Genomic DNA, 5510 nt, shown 5'->3' with positions numbered 1-5510 from the left:
TTAAATATAATACGTTTATTATACACTCAAGCAGAGGCACTGAGTAAGTTTCTATTTCTCTCACAGCAGAAGTCATCACTGTGTCTGAAAACATAAGATTTTACTTGATACACTGTTGCCCCACCTCAATATATAGGAGGACTTCTCTCTTGTTATTTTCCTCTTCCTGCACTCTGCTTTAGGTATGCTGGTCTCTTTGTTGCTCCTCAAACATGCAGGCACGTTAGATATCTCAGTGCCTTTACATTTCTGTTGCCTTTGACTGCAGTACTTTTCTCTCAGATATCCACATAGCTCACCCCATCTCTTCCTTCAGGCCCCTGGAAAATGGCAGTTTATCAGGGAAGCACTCTCTGACCACCCTATATAAACTAGTACTGCCCTTTCTCTGTCCTGCACTATCTAACCTTCTCATCCTGCTTTATCTTTCTTCATAGCACACAAAGTATCTGACATAGTATATATTTGCTTTTTTGTTTGTCTACTTTCCCTTTTCCTCATAGGAATATGAACACCAAGTGGTAACCATGGAAACACACTGCTTGGATTCCTCTTTCAATCATAAAGATTGCAATTACAGAATGGGAGAAAATATTTGCAAATTATGTGACTGACAAGGGCTTAATTTCCAGAATATATAAGCAGCTCATAGAACTTAATAACAAGAAAGCAAACAATCCAATCCAAAAATGGGCAGAAGTCTAAGCAAGCAATTCTCCAATGAAGACATACAAATGGACAATAGGCACATGAAAAAATGCTCAATATCACTAATTATCAGAGAAATGAAAATCAAAACTACAATGAGGTATCACCTCACACCAGTTAGAATGGCAATCATTCAAAAGTACACAAACAATAAATGCTGGAGAGACTGTGGAGAAAAGGGAACCCTCCTACACTGCTGGTGGAAATGTAATTTGGTGCAGCCATTGTGGAAAACAGTAAGGAAATTCCTCAAAAAACCAAACATAGACTCACCATATGATCCAGCAATCCCACTCTGGGGCATATATCCAGAGGGAACTCTAATTTGAAAAGATACATGCACCCCAATGTTCATAGCAACACTATATACAGTAGCCAAGACATGGAAGCAACCTAAATGTCCACCGACAGAAGAAAGCTGTGGTATATTTATACAATGGAATACTACTCAGCCATAAAAAATAATAAAATAGTGCCATTTGCAGCAACATGGATGAACCCAGAGATCATCATTCTAAGTGAAGTAAGCCATAAAGAAGAAGAAAAATACCATATAATATCACTCATATGTGGAATCTAAAAAAAGGAAAAGAAAAAGGAAAAAGAGGACACTAATGAACTCATTTACAAAATAGAAAAAGACTCGCAGGCATAGTAAACAATCTTATGGTTAAAAGGGGAAAGGGGGTGGGAAGGGATAAATTTGAGAGTTTGAGATTCACCAATTTTAGCCACTATATATAAAAATAAATTAAAAAACCAAATTTCTTCTATATAGCACAGGGAACTATATTCAATATCTCATAATAACCTTTAATGAGAAAGAATATGTAAATGAATATATGTATGTGTATGTATGACTGGGACATTGTGGTGTGCACCAGAAATTGACACATTGTAACTGCTTGTACTTCAATAAAAAAAAATACATAAAGATTGCAATTAGCCAACATGCTCCAACTGCAGTGCCTTAAGGATACACTCCAGCAGTCAAGCTGAGACCATACTCTTTCTGGCCAGTTTCAGCACATAAGGAATACTGGGGCCTGGCCATTTCTGCCTTCTCCTAATGTGAGACTTCTCAGTAGAAAATGTTTGCTGCAGAACTCCCTATAGTGTTTGCTGGGATTTTTTTTCAGCTTTACATCATAGTTTAAGGTTCTTCTTGTACAGTCTTAAATTTCTCTTCTCTTTTCTTTCATAGATACCAGATCAGTATCATGGTCTCAAGCTTTTCTCAGCTAAATTCTGTATTCCCCCCTTTTACCTTTCACGGGAGTAACCACCCTCTTCTCCCCAGACCCAGAAACAACAACGATAACCCATCAGCAAAGATGACAGCTGAGTGTGGGAGGAATTTAGAATGGAGAGTGGAAAAAGAAGGCAAGGAGTACCAGTTGCAACAATGAAAACTGCAGTGATGGGGCTATAGTTGGTTCTATTAATCTCTCTATCCCAAATTTCTGCTCAAAAAGAGATCAACTGGCACCCTGGAGGAGCTGCCATTCAACACATGTATTGAGAGGTGAATCCATGTGGCACAGAGTGAACTATGGCATCCATGGAGGTACACTGCTCAGATCTCCCTTCTAGAAAGAACCTAATCAATGCTTAGGCGTGCAGTTAACCCTTCGCATCTAACTCCTCACTGTATTGGCTGAGACACTATCACATCTGTATCGCAGTCTCTGCTCTCTCTGCCCAGTTCTGCCTCCTCACTTCTTTCATTTTACAGGTGTCATATCTGTATCATAGCCTGAAAGCTTTCTTGTCCAATTCTGTTTCCTCCCTCTATCAATTATAGACATTACACCACACTCCCCCTACCCTCACACACACACACACACACACACACACACACACACACACACACACACACACTCATACATTAATCTCTTTCATTTCTAACTGGTCTCAGCATTTGTTCCTGGAGGATCCAAACTGACTTACTCCATGAGGGCAGGATTTTATCTTTTTGATTCTCAGCTGAATCTCAACTGCCTTGAACAGTATCTTCCAAGTTGTAGGCATTAAATTAGCAGATTTTGAAAGTTGTAATCTGAATTACACAAGATAATTATCTCTCTTCTCATTAGACTGTGTGCTCCTTCAGGACCAGTATAATGATAAAAAATATTGAATAGTTACTATTTATTAAGTGCTGTGCATGTTTTATTTCACTTAATACCACAACCTTTTCCAGAAAATTCTCTCATTTTCCAAATGCATCTCAAAATGATTGAGATTAAATGTGTGAATGTTCACATAAAGATTCAAACATAGGTCAGAGACCAAGGGTCTGATTATTAAGTTACAATACTTTCCACTAACTCATGCTGTAATCTTTCTGATCAGCACCTAGCACACAGTCCATCCTAATATTCCCTCAATAACTTTTAAAGTCTTTCTATGAAATTTATACCTTCAACTTAATTTGCATTTTGTTTGGAAGGTTATCACCTTTTTCTGCAATGAAGAATAGTGTATTGGACTCACTAGATATTTTCATTAAATAACTTTAAGTAAGGATACCAAGGGTATCATTTAGATTTATTTCTGTCCTATATTATCTTCTAAATTTAAGTGATTTACTTAAGCTTAAAAATGCTGGCTATCTCAGAACTAACAACTTTGAAGTGAACGGCTCCCTAACCATCTTCCTGCTTCTTAACTCACCAACCTTCCTTGGGCAGGGTTTTCTGGTTATCCTGCCACTGTCTTTAGCCTCTTTGTGGCTTCTTATAGCTATCATTTGAGGATTATGGAATCTCCATATTGGTTAGTATCATGAATGGAGAAAACCATCATCTTGGTGGGAGCCATTACTGTCATTATCTCTGTGGGTCCTGAAAGATGATGACCTTCCAGAGCACTCTCACAAGTGTTGCTCTATGCCAAGAGAAAATTCTAATTTTCAACACAGATGTCCTCTCATCTCATCCAAGTGGCATTAATGTCTTATCAGTCATCTTATTTGGTGAAGTGGTTTGTCACACACTTCTGCTATTCTCTTCTTAGACCTCTTTCAATACATTTCCTCAGGATATCACATAGTTCTCAGATCCAAATCTGAGCCTATCTTGTTTCTGTCTTTTAGAGCCACACTGGCTCACCCACACTCATTAATTTAAATGATCTTTAAAAGTAAGTTGCCACACCAACCAGTGGCCAGATTGATAGAATTATTCTCAAGTCCCCTTACATCTTCTCCCACAAGTGTATCCAGTCTCAGTTTATTTCTCTAACCCTCCAGGATTCAAAATGTAGTCTTTGTTATTCCTACCTGGATTTATGATTATGTTCTGCAGATATTCTTCTCCATGGCCCGTTGACTTTGAAGTGGCTCTTGGGACCATTATCTCCTGATTGGTTATCTTCATTTAGAATCCACTAGGAAGTAAATGATAAATTTCTTTCAGTATATTACAAAGTAGAATTATAATATGGTAGACACACTGAAGATAGCAGAGATTATTAGATACTATGGCTACATTTTTAAGATGCTTAGAGAAAAAACGGTCATGCTTTTTAAAGTTTCTGACTTTATTATTCCGAATTTATTATTAAATTAGATTTATTCTGAATTTATCTGTACTTTACAGGTAATACAAGACTTGCAAGATTTGTTTTGTTCTAACCTTAACTCAGTCTGGTGACTATGACCTTGTTTGCGTATCAGGTTTGAATCTGGCATGCTATGGAAACCAGAAACTGTAGGGAAAGTGTGAGCTGGTTCAGTGCTGCCCTTGGAATTAACAAAGTAAGCAACACTGAAAGCAGTACCATAATGTTACCCATTGTCAATTTGCTTTCTCTCACCTGAAAATAAACATACCAAACACACACAGTATTATAATAGAATGGGCCTTTGGGGCCTTAGACTTTCCCAGAATTCCATATTGCGCCTTTTCTCTTAGTCATTTTGCTCTCTTCTTGCCATATTTTTATTCATTAACTCTCAGATCTCATAATCATCTCCCTATCACTAGGCCCTGGGCTCTGTCATAATTAGTACTATAATGTTAAAAAACGGTCACCTGGAGCTTACAGTCCGGCGGCGCTTGCGCGGACCTGCCGCAGGGTCAGCACGGCCGCGCATGCCCTCTTCCGTGCGCTCCACTCAGCCGGAGATGACTGAGCAGCGCGTGTTCCTCCACAGGAAGAGCTCCTGCTCCACCAAGGCTGCGCTGCTCGGGCTGGGCAGGTAGGCCAGGTCGAGGTGTATGCGGGAGCGGGGCGGGACCGCAGACCCACCTGGCTGGCCACGGCTGACCTGGCTGGGCCTCGAAGGGCCGTCTTGGGGATTGAGGAGTTTCTGAACAGGGGCGCCCGAACTCCCCAGGCACCGCGCTCACTCCAGGCGCTCAGAGGCTGACTGGGCCGGCCTCACGGGCAGCCCTAGGTTTCGGCAGCCATCTTCGCAGTGGCTGGAGGTGCCGCAGTGCGGGGGTTGAGGCAGGCCTGGGACTTCTGGGTACCGCCGCCGCCTTGTGTAAGCCAGGCCTGCGGGTTGGGTGGTGAGATTAGCAACATTTCGTGGTCAACTGCACTCGTGCTGGGTGGGGAGGGCAGCAGGAGAGTCGGGTGGGACTTGAGGAGGTCGTCAGCGGGTCGCGGCGAGGGGTCCCGGAGCCCTCCGTGTGCTCCGCCGAGTCCACAGTGCCGGGGGCAGCAGGCAGCAGGGGTCTCAGTCAGACAAAGTGGTCTGGCTGACGGACGTGGGCGTCGTCTCCTGGGTCCCAGGAGCACAGGCCCGCTGCTGGGACTTGGCTCAGCCATCTTTGGAGCTGCCGAGAGACGCA

General features: G+C 41.9%; 1 long non-coding RNA gene across 2 annotated transcripts; it reads right to left on the bottom strand.

Moving 5' to 3' along the window:
* On the bottom strand, positions 1 to 4820 carry LOC140697411 (uncharacterized). 2 transcript variants are annotated; one of them, XR_012074426.1, is made up of 4 exons: positions 4746 to 4820; positions 3992 to 4098; positions 2659 to 2815; positions 1 to 320 (listed from the first exon to the last, which is right to left on the bottom strand). It is a non-coding gene; the product is annotated as an uncharacterized lncRNA (long non-coding RNA). The 2 variants fall into 2 exon arrangements; XR_012074427.1 differs by lacking the exon at positions 4746 to 4820 and adding an exon at positions 4528 to 4724.
* Positions 4821 to 5510: the final 690 nt, after the last annotated feature.

Source organism: Vicugna pacos, chromosome 7 (genome assembly GCF_048564905.1).
Source record: "Vicugna pacos chromosome 7, VicPac4, whole genome shotgun sequence".
In the NCBI taxonomy this organism is placed as follows: domain Eukaryota; kingdom Metazoa; phylum Chordata; class Mammalia; order Artiodactyla; family Camelidae; genus Vicugna; species Vicugna pacos.
This window is presented reverse-complemented; position numbering and strand designations above follow the sequence as displayed.